The 15,308-nt window shown below is 47.2% G+C and overlaps 1 long non-coding RNA gene across 1 annotated transcript; it reads left to right on the forward strand.

Moving 5' to 3' along the window:
* The first annotated feature begins 2,080 nt into the window (after nt 1-2,080).
* Nucleotides 2,081-13,005, forward strand: LOC123048613 (uncharacterized). The gene is made up of 3 exons (XR_006423335.1): nt 2,081-2,213; nt 6,655-6,658; nt 12,994-13,005. It is a non-coding gene; the product is annotated as an uncharacterized lncRNA (long non-coding RNA).
* The last annotated feature ends 2,303 nt before the right edge of the window (nt 13,006-15,308 follow it).

Raw genomic sequence — 15,308 nt, forward strand, 5'->3', positions numbered from 1 at the left:
ATTTATTTCTTTAAACTTATCAAATATATACATTTATATTGTCGCCAGCCTACCTGAGCATGGAACAAATATTTTATATATACATATTCCATAACTAGAGTTCCATAATTGTGAAACATGGTATATGGTCATACGCTAACTCCTATGTGAAAGTCGTGTGGCTCTCTAACAAACATGGAAAACAAACCTATCCTCGGCATCCAACTGTTATAAAAGAATGGAAGCACAATTGTTGTTGGACCTATAAACCCTATTATTTTGGCAATAAAACCATTTAGACCTCTCTGATCTAAATTGGTAAATGTTTTTCGATTTTTCACAAATCTATCAATAGGTGAATTCAAGTAGGAAGTCCAACCACTGTTGGAACTATCTCCACTGTTTGAACTACCACCACCCCATATAAAATGGTGGATTATACAATAATCGTCATGCTTAGGTGCACTAGTTTTCACATTGGATTTGTTCCATCATTAGTGGAACTAGAACCATCGTTAGGGTTAGGGGAAGTAGAAGTAGATGCATCATTACTGCCACTAGATGCATCATTGTCGATAGGTTCTTTAGCTCCTTCCTCATCCGTTATATCTTTTTTCTTCGATTTCTTATTATTGTGGAGTTTTTTATCATCATCTTTTTCCCCATCTCTATTGTATAACATATTAAGTATCTTCTTATGGATTGAAAGAATTTCTTCATGATAACAGTATTTTCTATTACTCTCTTATTGGTGGATTTCCTCCGCTTAATTTCGAAATTTACCCAGCCTTTTGAGTACTAGGATCTCCCCCTTATCCTAGCAGATCGGTACCCAGACCATATCCTTGGGTAGCTCGGATGTATCTATCTTTTCGTTCAGATCACATCAGCTCGAGCGCGGAATCTTATTAGTGGATTAGAAGACTATGGTGACCCGTAGATCTTCAAATGTTGATTTGTAGAGCAGGGCCGAAATGCGGGGATTGCATTCTTCGAAAAGTATCATATCTTCTTTCCCTAGGGAGAAAGCAGAAACCAGAAACAAGTGGAGGTTCGATCTCTCACCCAAAGCAATTGGGGCTGGTGGAATCTTCCCCTATAGACTCCAAAAAATCATTGTGTACCTTTCCCCTATAGACTCCAAAAAAGCAGCGTGTACCTATTCTCGTGTTCCGTGATTAGAAAAGACCCGTTTCTTGTTTTCTTTGAGGTAATAAATGACCTGTATCCCGCTTTGCCTATCTTGATGTGGAATCTATCATTGAGCACCCATGAATGCAGGTAGAAGGTGTTTTTCTTAACTCTTTCCAGGCCTCAGCTTGATTGGACTTCGTCAGCTCTTGTCGTTCAGCTTCCTCTCTCCTCTCTCATCTTGTCTCTCCGTAGACGGCATTAAAAAGTAAACAGACCTAAAGCAAATTAGGTTCGATCCTTGTGTTCTATTATATGAAGTAGAAGAAGAAAGAGCCGGGGGGATGGTCTTGGCACCCATGGGTTAATGGTGAAAGCGCTCAAGGAAATAGGGAATGGAATATTCAAATCGATTAGAAGTGCTATGCTTTATGTAATCAGGCTGAAGGCTAACATCTCGCGAGTAGGCCGAGCTAGGATAAGAATTCCAATCAAAAAAGAAGTATGAATTGGGCCCAAAATCACTACATTACTACCTATGTCGCGTGTCGCGCCACCTAGTACGATAGTCTTTTTGAGGGAAAAGAGCAGGTTTTGCCCCAACTTGGACCCAGGGAAACCAAAGAAGAGCTAGTTTCGCCCTGTTTAGTTAGCCGTGGATGAGCTGATTTCTTTTCACTTCTGATTCAGAGATACAAAACAAAAGTAAAGTGTAGAACGCAATGTTTGAGCTCCAGGCTTTTACGATTCTTCCGATTGACTTCTCTTCTCTGCTCCTAGCTCCGAATGCCAGTATGTATAGAAGTGATGGAAAGGGTTGTGCTCTTTCATTGGAGAAACTTCCAACCAAAATAGGAATGTTAGAACAGAATATTTAGATACTGGTCCCTTATGAATACTGTACTGAGTGAGATTCATTGAAGAAATGCTTCTCCGAAGCAATAAGTTTGTGGCACAAGCATAGTCTTCTGCTAACCTAGACTTTCCCATCTTTCTATTAAAACGAATGTAGCTAACGTGAACTAAAAGCAAGCTCTTGTTCGAGGAAGTATAAATTGTTAGTTGTTGCTAGCTTGAACTGAGTTGTTCCTGTTGGTGCTAGGGTTGCCAAGGGAGTTGTAGCGAGATGCTGCTAATGCAGCTATTTCTGATGTCCGGACGATGCAGCGGAAATGAAAAGAAAAAGATATGATGCTTAGACCGTTCAAACAGGGATGATGGATTTCTAGATATAGGGTCTATTTGAATGTCTGGCCAAATGCTTACTTTCGTTATGCTTGTCCTGCAAAGCTGGATCTATGGTTCAATTGCTTTGAATGTCTGTTCCGCCTCTGACCCTGCCCTTACCTCTTTCTTGACTCGGTTTTTCACAGGGGCATCGAATTCTTTTACAAAAGAAACGCCAGTTTCAAAAGGAATGGCACCGAAAGGTGTCAGATGATGATTGAACTGAACTATCTGAATCTGAAACCGCCGACCCGACTCGTGCTTTTTTAGACTCCGCTTTTGCAGGATCCTGTGAGGCATCGAATTCTTTGGCAAGTCTCTTCTTGCTAGTGTTGTACGCGTTTTATTCCTTCGCCCGACATGCTTTCGTGAGAAAAGAATCATAGCAACATAGCGTGAGGTTCCATAGGTTGATGAGCCTGATCAATCGTGTAAGCTATTTACTAGAACCGTCTTAGATGGCCCCAGGTATCCTCTTCGGCTTGATCTTTCCTTTGCTTCAATCGCCAACTTGCACTTCCTTATTCCACTATTGCGATATCTTTGTCCTGGACAAAGACCAAGAGCTGGTGCAGGTGAAAGAATAGCTTATGGGGCTGGAGTCAAAGGAGCTTTCATAGACATAGAAATCATAATAGAAAGAGCAGGCCTGCGAGCAGTGAGTGCCCTTTGTAAGTTGCGAGCCTGCCTTACCGCCCCTTTCTTTTTTAAATTAGAAAGAAGGGTATGAATTAGAAAGAAAGAGATCAGGTTATTTATGATCGGAGAAAAGGAAGGGGCGTGGTTGATGTGTCACTGGGGAACCCGTAGGAAGGGGAGACGACCGGCCTCATTCACATCTGAAATCGCCAACATGAACACAAACGAAATCGTCTAAATTTCGTATCGAAAGAAAAATAAGGAAACAAGTAAAAAAGCGTGGTCCCCAGGGATAGGTACTTCGTCCGGCGCGGTATCATTGCTGAGCGATCACTCGCTATCTGGAAATGCAGTGTTAGTTTCAAATAGAGATTGTGTGGGTGTGAAGTGTACTGAAGATCGAGATTTTTCTTCTTACTAACTTTGTCAAAGAGGCTAAAAAAACAATAAATGACCAACGAAACTTCGAGTGAGTAGGATAAGGAGGAGTAGTCGGAGGATCTGAGAAGGGAATTAGAGAAAAAAGAGCAGCAACTCAGTAATAACACCTAGGCTTTTGAATTAACTCTGCGATTTGGAAGACGGAGGAAATGAAAATAGAAGAAGTTATCAAAACTCGGAACCACATGTTCAATCTTTTTTTAGAGGTTTATCAGGAGATCTTTATCATTAACGCAACCTTCATTTTGCTCATTCATGGAGTTGTATTTAGTACCTCTAAGAAAGATGATTATCCACCGTTAGTTAGTAATGTGGGTTGGCTTGGATTACTTAGTGTTGCACGCCTAGGAGGGCAGCGCGCTTGGGATGCGGAGGAGCTATTTTTGCCCAGCTCCCTAACCTAATGCGGCGGGACCGCAGGGAACCTTAGCATGGGGGGACGTCCTAATCCTTTTGCCGCCGCAAGGCCGGCTAATCATACGCAGCAGGAGCAAGGGAACTCCCCTGGTTCAGGAAGGCACATGAGTAAGAACGCTATTATGAATGTGCGACCGACACTACACTACGTAGGTACTTGTGCATGCAGCTGAGGCGGTTGGTCCTAGAAATGGCGGCAGCTAGCGAGGAGTTAACGACCGGACGTGTTGCAACCTAGGGATCACCAGGTAGCTCTTTCGCTCTATAGGGATATCGGGTGGGGGGCATAGCACAATTCTTCTTGGAGGAGGGTTTTGGTTTGCCCAGGTGACTGATCCTGCCATAATATACTCCCGCAATTCTATTGCACCGGCAACCGAAGTCGAACATACATACGACGATCTTCATGCGTGAAGGGACGGGAGGAAAGAAAGGGCGGTAGATGATAATGCGAAAGGGTGCCGCGTCTGGCTTGATAGTAAAGCCAAAGAAAGACGCCCCAAGACAAGATACAACTGTTGGGAAGGGGACATGATCAATAGAACCTAGTTGGATCCGGGCTGGGATAGTGGTGCCCATTCCTAACCAGTTCTAAAAGGTTCGCTTATGCTGGAGGTACTAACCACTTAGTGATCGGTCCGCTAGTTCACGCAAATCCGAAGAAGTTATCACGGACGAGCCACATGCAGGGAAACTTGCACGTGTGGTTCTGGCCGGGCTTTCCTTCGGTATCTAATAACCTTGCTTCTGCTCGCCGCTAGCGCACCTCTCCTAACTATTGCCCATTTATTCTAGAATAATTTTTTAGGAGGGACAATTTTACATATTTCTGCCAAATCCTTATATTATTAAGTACGGTTGGTACCATTTCGATGTGTTTCAATTTTTTTGAAAAAGAGAGGTTTGATGCTTCTGAATTCATTGTATTAATTCCACTTCCTACTCGCAGTATGCTCTTAATGATCCCGGCTCATGATTTAATTGCCATGTATTTAGCTATTGAGCTTCACAGTTTATGTTTTTATGTGATCGCAGCATCAACAAGAAATTCTGAATTTTCCATGGAAGTCAACTCAAAATATTTGATCTTAGGTGCATTTCCCTCTGGAATATTATTGTTCGGGTGCGACCGGACTACTACCGATCAATTTTTTGGAACTTATTTATAGACTTGTAGAGACCCTCTACGTAGTTGTAATTCTAGGGCAATCGATCCACTTTCCCCATAGCCCTAAGGCTGTGTCTCGATCTCCTGTGCGTGAAAGATAAGATACAGGAGACGGGATCCTATGGTATGGGTCTTCGACCCTTGGTCTAATTCCACGATGGAGAGTCGGCGTGGCGTAAACTGAAGATTGGGGGGAATAGAGCAAAATCCCCGTCTCGGGTATTCCGAAGGTGTAACCTAGGCAACGAAAAAGGGGCCCAACACTTCAACTAAAGGAGCGACCTGTTGGTTCACCAAACCCCGATCCAGTGTCACACGTTCTCTAGGTCCGAAGGGATCCAGTGCCCAACTACCGACTCCTCCCGGAATTGCGTTATCGGAGCCGAGCCAGGAATAGCCGTTAGTGGACACCTACCACTTTTCACCGGTTAGAGAGGCCCTCTTTAATACATTAAGAAAATATGTTCACAGGGGCCAGAAAGACTCGGTCATAGGCACTTAGACCACCTACGCGCTGGTAAACGAAAACCACCTCGACCGGATCTACCGAACGAAGAAGGCCGCCCCGACGAAAGAATTAACACGCCAAAAGGACCACCAGTTTTCCCCCAAAAAAGGGAGATCCGTTGCTTACTGCTCACGGAAACATCCGACCTTATGGTCAAGTCGTCCGCCTATCTTTCTGATCTCATTCATTTTCCGATCGCATAAAAAGTCATGAGATCAAAAAAGAAATGTGAGAATGTAGTTACAGTTGTAAATAAAGTCAATATCTCGTTCTCTTGGTCCATAGATGGGGCGTCCTATCCGATGAATGAATGAGGAGCCTCTGTCGAGTAGTGAAATGATAGGATTCTGCTTTTCGGTTAAACCGAAACACTAGTCGGTGATTCAAGCCAAGAGTGCGGGCACCTTAAGAGCGGTCAAAGCTAGAAGCTATATCATGACTGCTAGAACGAAATACCCGATGAGTATTTTCGTACCACCTTCCAATCTTCTTAGTTAATTGTGTACTTTTCCACTAGGCGAGACATAAGTTATCGGAATCCGGGGCCTGTTTTTCCCTATTTCCCAAGGGGAATGTCAAAGTATGTGGTTTCACAGTCTTATGAGACAGAAAGTTTTGGAAAATGGAGCTGCCATTTTCACTACTTTGGTCCCTAGCGATATTCTTGCTTAAACTAACATGGAAAGTGGGTTCAATCACTTTAAAGTGCCCTCTCAAGTGCCATCTCAAAATGGCAATCTCCTTATGGTATAGTAATTTGGCTTAGAATAAGAAACCTATCTCTTCCCCCTAATGCCTTTTCACTACCCCTTGCGGGAATGCGTATCGTTGCTGCATCGCCATCGTATTCCTGACTTGCTTTTCCGAACTGCTTGTTTTCTCGGGGCTGCAGTCCAGTTGCTTAGTGGTTTGCTTCTCGGTCTACCCAATAAGGGTTAGACCTCGCTCTATCAACCATTGCTTTAAATAGTATCATGTTATTTCATCTTTCATTGATACCATCATTACAATCGAGGGCCTACAATCCATGGAAATCCCTATTCCGATGTCGGTGGGAAACGACACCTATGGGATCACAAGAATCCCTACTACGGTTGCCGGGGCGCAGGGTTGTGAGAAGAGCAGGATTAGCAATCAGCACAAGGATCGTTTACCCAGGTTCGGGCCGCGAGGATGCGTAAAACCCTAGTCCTGCTTTGGTGGATGTATTGAGTGTTCTTGAGCTCTTGAACTAGCTATGATGGCCGCGTGGTTCAAAAGAGCCGAATCCTTCCCCAGTACGCCATGGGCCTCCTTTTATAGTCGAACGGGGCTGCCACAGTGGCACACAGGAGGTGGAAAGGCCTACAGTGCTATGAGCTTATCGCTCACATTACAGGACGATACGCATTTAATGCGTAGCTTAGGTGTCCTCTCGCTTTATCGGGGACGGGAGCGAGGCCCGTCCTGTCCGTCACCACTCCTCCTCGCTTCGACACGCGCCCTGGTCAGCGATGCATGCGGCGCCATGTAGGCAGGCAAGCAGCTGAGGTGGCGCGGTGGTGGAGCCTTCACGAAGATCTGCATGCCGCCATGCAGGCGTGTGCTGAGTTGGCCTGGAAGCTGCATGTTGCCACGCAGATGCCTGCCCAGCTGGTTGGGCTGGGAGCTGCATGTGAACGACGGTGGAGACTTGGTTGGTGCGGGCCTGGCAGTGGCCCCGCTGGCGCCCTTGGCAAGGGCCTTGTCGGGTGGCCCATCAAGGGTCTTGCCGTGGCGCGCCATCGTCCCCGGCAAGGATCTTGCCAGGGGTCTTGCGGGTTTCCTCGGCAAGGATCTCGTCGAGGATCGTTGCCTTCCAATCCTCATCTGATCTTGAATATTCTTTGTCTTCACAAAGATCCGCATACCACCATGGAGGTTCCTCCCAAGCCCTGGCCCAACGTAGTTGATGGTGTTGGAGACCGTGGGTTCGAGGGTGGCTCACTCCGCTGGTGTGGGCGAGCCGCCCCGGCAAGGGGCTTGCCGGGGAAACCTGCTTCGTCCATCTGCTCTCTATGGTCTCGGTCTTTGGCGTTGCCTTGTTTGTCTTGCGCCTTCGGCTTCTCTCCATCTCCCCTCCTTTGCCCTACTGCGTCCGTCCGTGGCGCGTGGCTCTGACTGCCCGTGCACAAGTAAAGGGGTCAAAAGGAGAGCCCCTACTTTTGTACACCGACAGGAGCCCCCGGGCCTGGGCCACACATAAGCGCGACACGTTGTTGGGCCAGGCCCGGAACGGTGCGGGGAAAGGCGGGGCGGATTTTACCGCGGTAACTGTTTTTGTCCGCTGCGCTTCCCCGCGACTCGCATTGAATGCGCGTCATGGAGAAGCGTGTGTGACATGGGGGGGCATGCGTGGGGTGATTCCCGCACACATGCGTCACATCGCGACACAGGGGCGGCTCGCGCCCTCCCCATGAGGAGGGAAGGGCGCAAAGGCGCGACCCATTTACTGAGCGGGGCCTGGTCGCGGTCTTCAAGGCGTCCACACCCCATGATCATGGGGCGGGGAAAGGTCGCTTCACCCGTCCCCTCGATTCTGCACGTTCTCCACGCGTCCTCTATGCGCTTGGGGTGGCAAGCGGTGGAGGCGGGAAACCAGGCCGTTGCTGGTTGGGGCAGCGGGTCAGTCCTGATTCCCTGCGCCCTTGGTGGCTGGATTGGCTGAGCGGGGCGGCCGAGCCCCGAGCCCGCCCCTTTATAAGGAGAGGGAGGGGGAATGGCATCCCGCACTCTTCTATCTTCTATCTTTTCTTGCTTCTGCTTCCTCCTCTCATCCGCCATGGAGAAAGGGAACCCCGGTCCTTCGACAATGGTGGCGAGGGTCGCCGCTCGACAGTGCGTCCCTCCTCCCCAAGAGCCCGTGGTGGTGGAGCCAGCCGTGAGGCCGCGGGCGAGGCCTTGGTCGTTGAGCTGTTCGGGGAAGAGGCGGACGGGGCGGCGCACCGGCCTCGCCCCCGCCAGCGATGCCCCTCCGATGGAGGGTCACGTTGGAGACCAGCCCCGCGAATTCTTCATTAGGCTGCACCGGCCTCCACGTCGTCGTCTTTGTCTCCCCACTCCGTTCGCTCGGGAGATGGAGCTTGATCCGCCCCAGACCCTCAGGCTACACATGAGGGGCTGCGGGAATGGCGGTACGCGGGTCGCCGTCGACTTCCCCGCCCCCCATGTCATGTACCTCCGTCGCGGATGGAAGACGTTCGCTCGCATCCGCAGCTTGACGGTGGGGCTCGTTCTCTACTTCAAATTAATGGAGAACGGCCTACTCTCCGTCAAGGTCTTTGGAGAGCTTGGAACTCGCCTGAAGTGCTGCGTGGAGAGCTCTTCCGATGACGGAAACTCTTCCTCAAGCGAGAGTGATGAGGAGGACAACGGGGCAGATGACGGGGACGAGTCCGACTAGGCGTCGGACGCCCCGCGCCTGGGCGGGTGCGGCGGCAGCAGCATCTGCACCTGGCCGCTCCTCCGGTAGACTTTGCTGGGGGAGGAGCCAACTCCTTGAACTTCCTGGGGTCGCCTCCTTGGGTGGCTGGCATTGTGAGGCTGCAGAAGAGGAAGAGGGCGGGCGGTAAGGCCGTCAAGTCGGAGTACGCGGGCATCGACGCCTTCATCACGTATTGACGTCCTGCCGCCTGGTCTTCCAGCTCTTCCCTCGGCGCCGTCATCACCAGCCAGCCTTTGGACGGCCACCGAGACGTTCTCTTGGTGCTTTCTGTTGCTCGTAGCTCGCCTAGGTGCCCCTTTTGCCCCTTTTCGCTTCCTTGACCTGCCTCCTGAGGAGAGGGACAAGAAAGTGATTACGGGCATCTTATCTTTTTTTAGTTTGTAAGCCTTCGGGCTTTCGTTAAATTTAGAACTTGTAATCCCCTTGCTCATGTTTTTCACTCTGTATGAACTGTACCTATACGGGATGTTTTTAATGAAAAAGGGATGTTTGTCGGGTTTTTCCTTCGTGGGTGAACCCCGCGACAAGGAGCGAATCCTCGTTATTATTTAAGATAAACGTTTTTCGCCCGACAACAAGCCTTGCCGTCCCCCCACTCTGCTCGACCTTTCTCACGCCCTTGGCGGAGGCAGGGATGAAGTGGGCTTAGGCTCCTCGTTCCATTTCCTTGCTGCCGCGACTACAACCAAATCTGGACCTAGGAGATAATCCTTGGGTACGGGAAAAGGGGAGCACGGTAGCCTAGAAATAAAACGAGGTTTCACATATCCCAGTTCCATACCGAAATGCATGATAGATGAGAAAAGACTTATCTGGATCTGCAGCCCCCGGCAACCTTGGCTTGCCGCGGTTGGATCCTTGTACTTGCAGCCCCCGGCAACTTTGGTTTGCCGGGGTCGGGACGCTGGTCCGTTCCCTTTCTCCCAAACCAGCGCTCATGTGCCCTGCGAACCAAAGAGGACAGAAAAGAACAGAGAGACGTGCATTCGGCCTCTAAGCTAGGGGTTAGCCGCCACTAAGCACTATCAACCCTAACCGAGGAAGAGACTCGACCTAGCATGCATGCTATAACTTAGGGCGCCAGCGCTTCGTTTATGTATGCTCAGGGTCCGCCCCTGGCTTTGTACAAAGGGTTACATGCCTTGCCGTCAAGGCTTGTACAAAAAGTGGCTTGCCGGGAGGCCCGACAGCCGTGCCTTATGGGTAAAACTTGCGAAGATGCTCGATGTTCCAGGAGTTGCTCACTCGGGTGCTCGCTTATGATGATCTTGAGCAAGAGCGATTGCGGCAAGATGACGCAACGCTCCTTGAGGAAGATCGTCTCCGGGCGGCTGTGAGAGCAGCACGCTACTAGCAAGCCTTGCGCTGCTACCATAGCCGCAAGGTTCATGCCCGGAGCTTTGAGAAAGGCGACCTTGTTCTTCGGCATGTTCAGTCGGCCAAGAACTGCCCGTGCACAAGTAAAGGGGTCAAAAGGAGAGCCCCTACTTTTGTACACCGACATCCGATCACTGGGAAAGAAGAGCAAGTAAGTAATGAATGAATGAATGAATTTAGATGGTATATAAACATCTCCCCATGAAGGGAAGGTGCTATAGTATCTAACTAAGAAAAAAAGTAGGTTGTGAAATGATAGGAAATATGCCATGAAAATCAAGGAAATATTTCCTAGATTTTCGGATGACCCGGCTTATCTTTGCAGTTATCCTGATTTAGCAGAATCTAGTGAGTGTTCCATTAAAAGGAAAGAGAGCTATTCGTTGTAGGATTGATCCAGACAACCCAACCTAAGTCACCTATTGCGCCTAACCTAAGTATAGTGCAAGTGGTTGATTTAACCACATCAAAGACAAGTGTTTTTCTCTATTAACATGTGGTTAATGTGGCGAAGGAAAGCATTACTGGAGGCTGTAAGGATGATGTCATCGACATATAATAGGAGGTAAGCAGTATGACTACCAACCTTGTACACAAACTGCGAGGTGTCAGTGTGAGCTGCAACCAAATCCAATGGTGGAGGCAAACCAGCTTAAAAATTGTTGTAGGGTGATATACCAGCTTATAGCTTTGACTGCTCTTAAGGTAAGGTGGTGCTTAAGCCACACTCTTGGCTTTAAGCATACCGCTCTCCTGTGAAGATCAGTTGTACCAATGCTCCATTTTCCGTAGTCGCACCAGATCCACATAGTACTATTTTTCCATTCCTGGTGGTAATAAATAGTACGCGCTTTTATTGATTAAAGTCTGAATCCTGTAAGAAAAGTGATTTGAATGTGTATTGGTACAATATGAAGTATCCTCTGTACTACCTTAAAGTATTGGTACAATATCAAGTCTCCATACCACTCTTTTTCTCTATTCCATTCAATTCCTTCAATAGGTGTAAACATGCATTTGAACTTTCTTACTCGAAAGCTATTCACGCAGGAGGCGATAGCAGAGTAGCTGGATTTTACACTCAAAGTGTTGAGGCCTATTCTTTGATGCAGGGTAGAATACCAAAGTGTGTACCAGTTTGAGAATAAGCATGCGCGGTCTTCTTCAAACCGAAGGGGAGAGCCCCAGTAAGATAAGATTGAATTCATCTCGGAGCTTTGGAATAAGAAGATGGACCAAGCACCCACCAACTTAATTGTGAGACGAGCAGCTAAAGCGGTTACTAGACCCATTATAGAGATCAGAGGAAGAGAGTTCACTTTCGTTCGAAGGTGGTCCGTGAGCTCACTCTGGTTAGAATGAATCCCGACAAACAACATAAGATGGTTGTCAATACTCCTTTTTTTGCTTACTTTGGAGACCTCGATCGGCCAGAGAAGATGTAAAGACATACAGTCCACCTAAACTACAATTTCAACAGCGAGCGATATAGGTACCGTTGTATTTTATCTAAGCACGCTAGTCGAAGGAAGAAGTAGTCGAAGAATAGGTTCCACGAGGCTGTAATAGACGATTTGAGCTAGACTTTTGGTACCATTTCAAAGGTGATTACTTACGCATTTCAGGAAAGCAATGAAGAGAAGGGCATATATATCCTGGGCCCTGCCATACGACGAAAGCTGTTCTTTAGAAATCAAGTGAACCATTGGTTTCGCCACAAGGGAGGTACTAATTATGACTTAGAGAAATAGTGATTGATGCTCAATTAGCTAGGGCTGCTAGTTGACTGTATAGAAAGAATGTTGTGCCTCTAACTCACGCCCCTTAATTAGACTCGAAAGTACTAAGGCACTTATTACGGTGAGGCAACGAACCACCATTATGGAAAACCCTTCTATCTAGACTCCCGCCGTGCTTCTAGACTCCTCCCATGCTTCTCGCGAGCAGTGGTTAGTGAGGTACTAGATACTATATTTTTTTCATTGCCTGAAAGAAAGTAGTATATTAGCGAGTCTCGCAGGTGACCTAGCCGGGTGGGTACGATTAATCTCACAACCATGCTGAATTTGAAAGCATTGCAATCTATCGAAAATCAAGTCAACCATGGTTGGTATTAACTGGTGGTTTACCTGACTTGTTGTTCAAAACCTTGAGCGAATAACACCTCTAATGCCTTTTCCATACCTTCTTGGACCTGGCGCCTCTCTTTTCTTTCTCTTTAGTGGATGTGGTGGCATGTGCTTCATCCCTCCTTTTAGGGTTAATGCTATCAATGGTGAATCGATCATTCACTATCCTTTTTTCTGGGATCTGCTCTTTTCAGTGGAAGGTTTGAGGGAAGGTAAGATTAGTGGGTCAATAACCTGCTTAGCTTTCCAAGTAAGGCAGTGAAGTTCCATATTTCTGTATCTTTCTTATCCCGGGATCTGCTACTTTGTTCCCTTAGATGCAACAGTTTACTGATCCGGTTTTCCCTAATTTCAATAGTGAGGAGGATGTCCAATAAAAATACTATATTCTAGTATCTGACCAAAGGGAAGAATGAAAATAAATAGAGATAGAGGTCACAGAAGTAGGGCCTATTAAAAGTACAATGCCTTCTTGTTCTTGTTCTTCTGATCGATTAATTCAATTGGATTATAGGGAAGAGAACACCAAAACCACTAGCGAAAAGCACTTTCACCTGGCTAGCAGTTAGCAAGGTTAGTTTAGTTTGCTTGGAAGGGGAGCATTCCAAATGCATAACTCGAAATGACACTAAAGACTAAAGCTAGAACATTTATAGTGATAGACGAGGGCGAATCGTAACTAGAAGAAGGCCTCCGAACTGTTTCAAATCAGGAAATTGTGGGGAGCTTTTGGTCAAGTCTTGGAAGGGACTCCCATTCCAGAGTGTGAAAGCTCTCGGGAGAAGGGAATCGACAACACAACTGGAGCTGCCGTTTCTTTGGTTTAGTAAGAAGCTTCTTCAAGTATGTCGATTTGTAGTACGGTCAGTTCACTTGAATCCACTGACTTCATGCACGGGGACTCGACCATCAATCCTTTCTTGTGACGAGCTATGACTGGGTGCTCTGAAACCTCCTTAAAAGGAGGGGCGGTGGGGTAAGGTAATTGAAGTAACTAGCCAGTATTCAGATTAGGCATAAGCATAATAAACTGATGCATCTGAAGATGGTGAAATTAGAATAGAGGCTGGGTGGGGAAGCAAAAGATGCAAGAGAGCCTTTTCTGGGAAGGAAGGGACGGCCGAGAACGATTTCCTTTCTCGTGCCTAATGCCTAATGCCTAAGCGGGAGCGCCCCTCTGTCTGCTACTTTACACTACTCCTTGAACGTGTCCTCTCGGCTCTCCTCGAAACTATTCCGAAGTTTTGAATTCCATTTCTATGGATAGGTTCTAAGCATATGAGAGAAAGGCGGATGAAAGGCAGTGATCCTAAGTTCAGAATCTTGCCCTGAATAAGTAGGGTTTCGGGGAAGTTAGAAGCCTTTCGGGCTGAATAGGGGTGGTGAAAGGAGGTGGGCTAGAGCCAGCAAGCAAAGTGAGGCAAAGCTTTATCGTGAAGAGGTCAGATGAATGAATTGGTTCCAGGGTATGCCTTCCGAGGTATGCCGGGCAATAAGGGCAAGGAAGGCTGCGGGAAGAGTTTCTGGACTAGGCCAGAGGACTCCTGTCCGTATGGCTAGGAAGGCAGGAGCAAAAAGATTGAACTAGCCCACACATCTGCTCCCCTCTCAATCCACCAATAACTCCCATCTCCGAGCATCTCATTCCCCCACCCTGTCGTCGAGAGCAGCCAGCCCTTCTCAATAGAATCCATGTGACATTGCCTGAATGTCAATCTGCCCCTGCTGTCCGAAAAGAAGCATATCCGAATAAAGGTACCAAGGTAACCCTTAGAGTCAAAGCATTTTTAGCTATTAAGGACTTACTGAAAAAGGCTAAAAAAATAGGAATCAGTTGGAGGAAACTAAGGACCATGTTCACATTATTAGTGAGCGCGGATAAGAACGTTTCTTGGAATTCCACATCCCATATTGACTCTACCATCCCTAACGTTGGCCACTAAGTCCAATCTGACCTATCTCAAATAAGATCTTTTAGGATCAATTGGTTAGGCATCCCTCTTCTTTGTTTCAATAAGGCCACTAGCCATCTAGAGTTCGCTATCCTTCATCTTTCGATTAGCGAGATGATCTTAAAAACTACAGGCCTGAAATTTGCCTTTCTTCAGACCCCGTTGAACATATTTTCAAAATGTTCCATCATTGGGTATAAGTAGAATCTTCATAGCCCAAAAAAACACAGTCAAAGTCAAACGTTTGTCGGTGGCACAGGGTTGTGTTTGAAGAAATGGAGTTCCGTTCTTCGTCACATGAAACTCTGCACTTAGGGATCAACCTCACAAATATGCTCTTCGAGCTTTGAAACCGTCTTCTTTGTGGACTCGGCTGTAGGCTATATATCCATGGCTTGTTGAGATCCCCTTCCTCCTTGCTTTCTCACTGGAAAAAGAGTAGTTGTCAATCGACGACCAGTTATCAATCAATCTAATGAAGGTAACAATATCCTCCTTGAAATCCATATAATCATTCCCTAGAAAATCAACCAGATTCTCCCTCCTCTTATGGCTCAAAGGCTCAACCTGGATAGTAAGTCGGCATAGGAGAGGAGCACTCATTCATCTTGTGGTGGGCTAGCTAACTACTCCCCGATATTAGCTCTCAGCAGTTAAGCAATTCTGAAATCAGTTTGTTGCCCTGCAAAGTCTTTGACCTTGGGTATATGAGTAGGAGACTTAGGACAGTAGCGTCGATAGGCAGTAGGGCAAGCTGCCGGATTGACAGACAGTTATTAGGACAATGGGTAAGCTACATAGGCTAGGGAATAGGTACACATAGGTCAGATACGCGGGCAAGTCTCAATAACCAAAGTAGGAGTTGATGAGTGACTTT

This window comes from Triticum aestivum, chromosome 2D, assembly GCF_018294505.1.
Source record: "Triticum aestivum cultivar Chinese Spring chromosome 2D, IWGSC CS RefSeq v2.1, whole genome shotgun sequence".
NCBI classification, from domain to species: Eukaryota; Viridiplantae; Streptophyta; class Magnoliopsida; order Poales; family Poaceae; genus Triticum; species Triticum aestivum.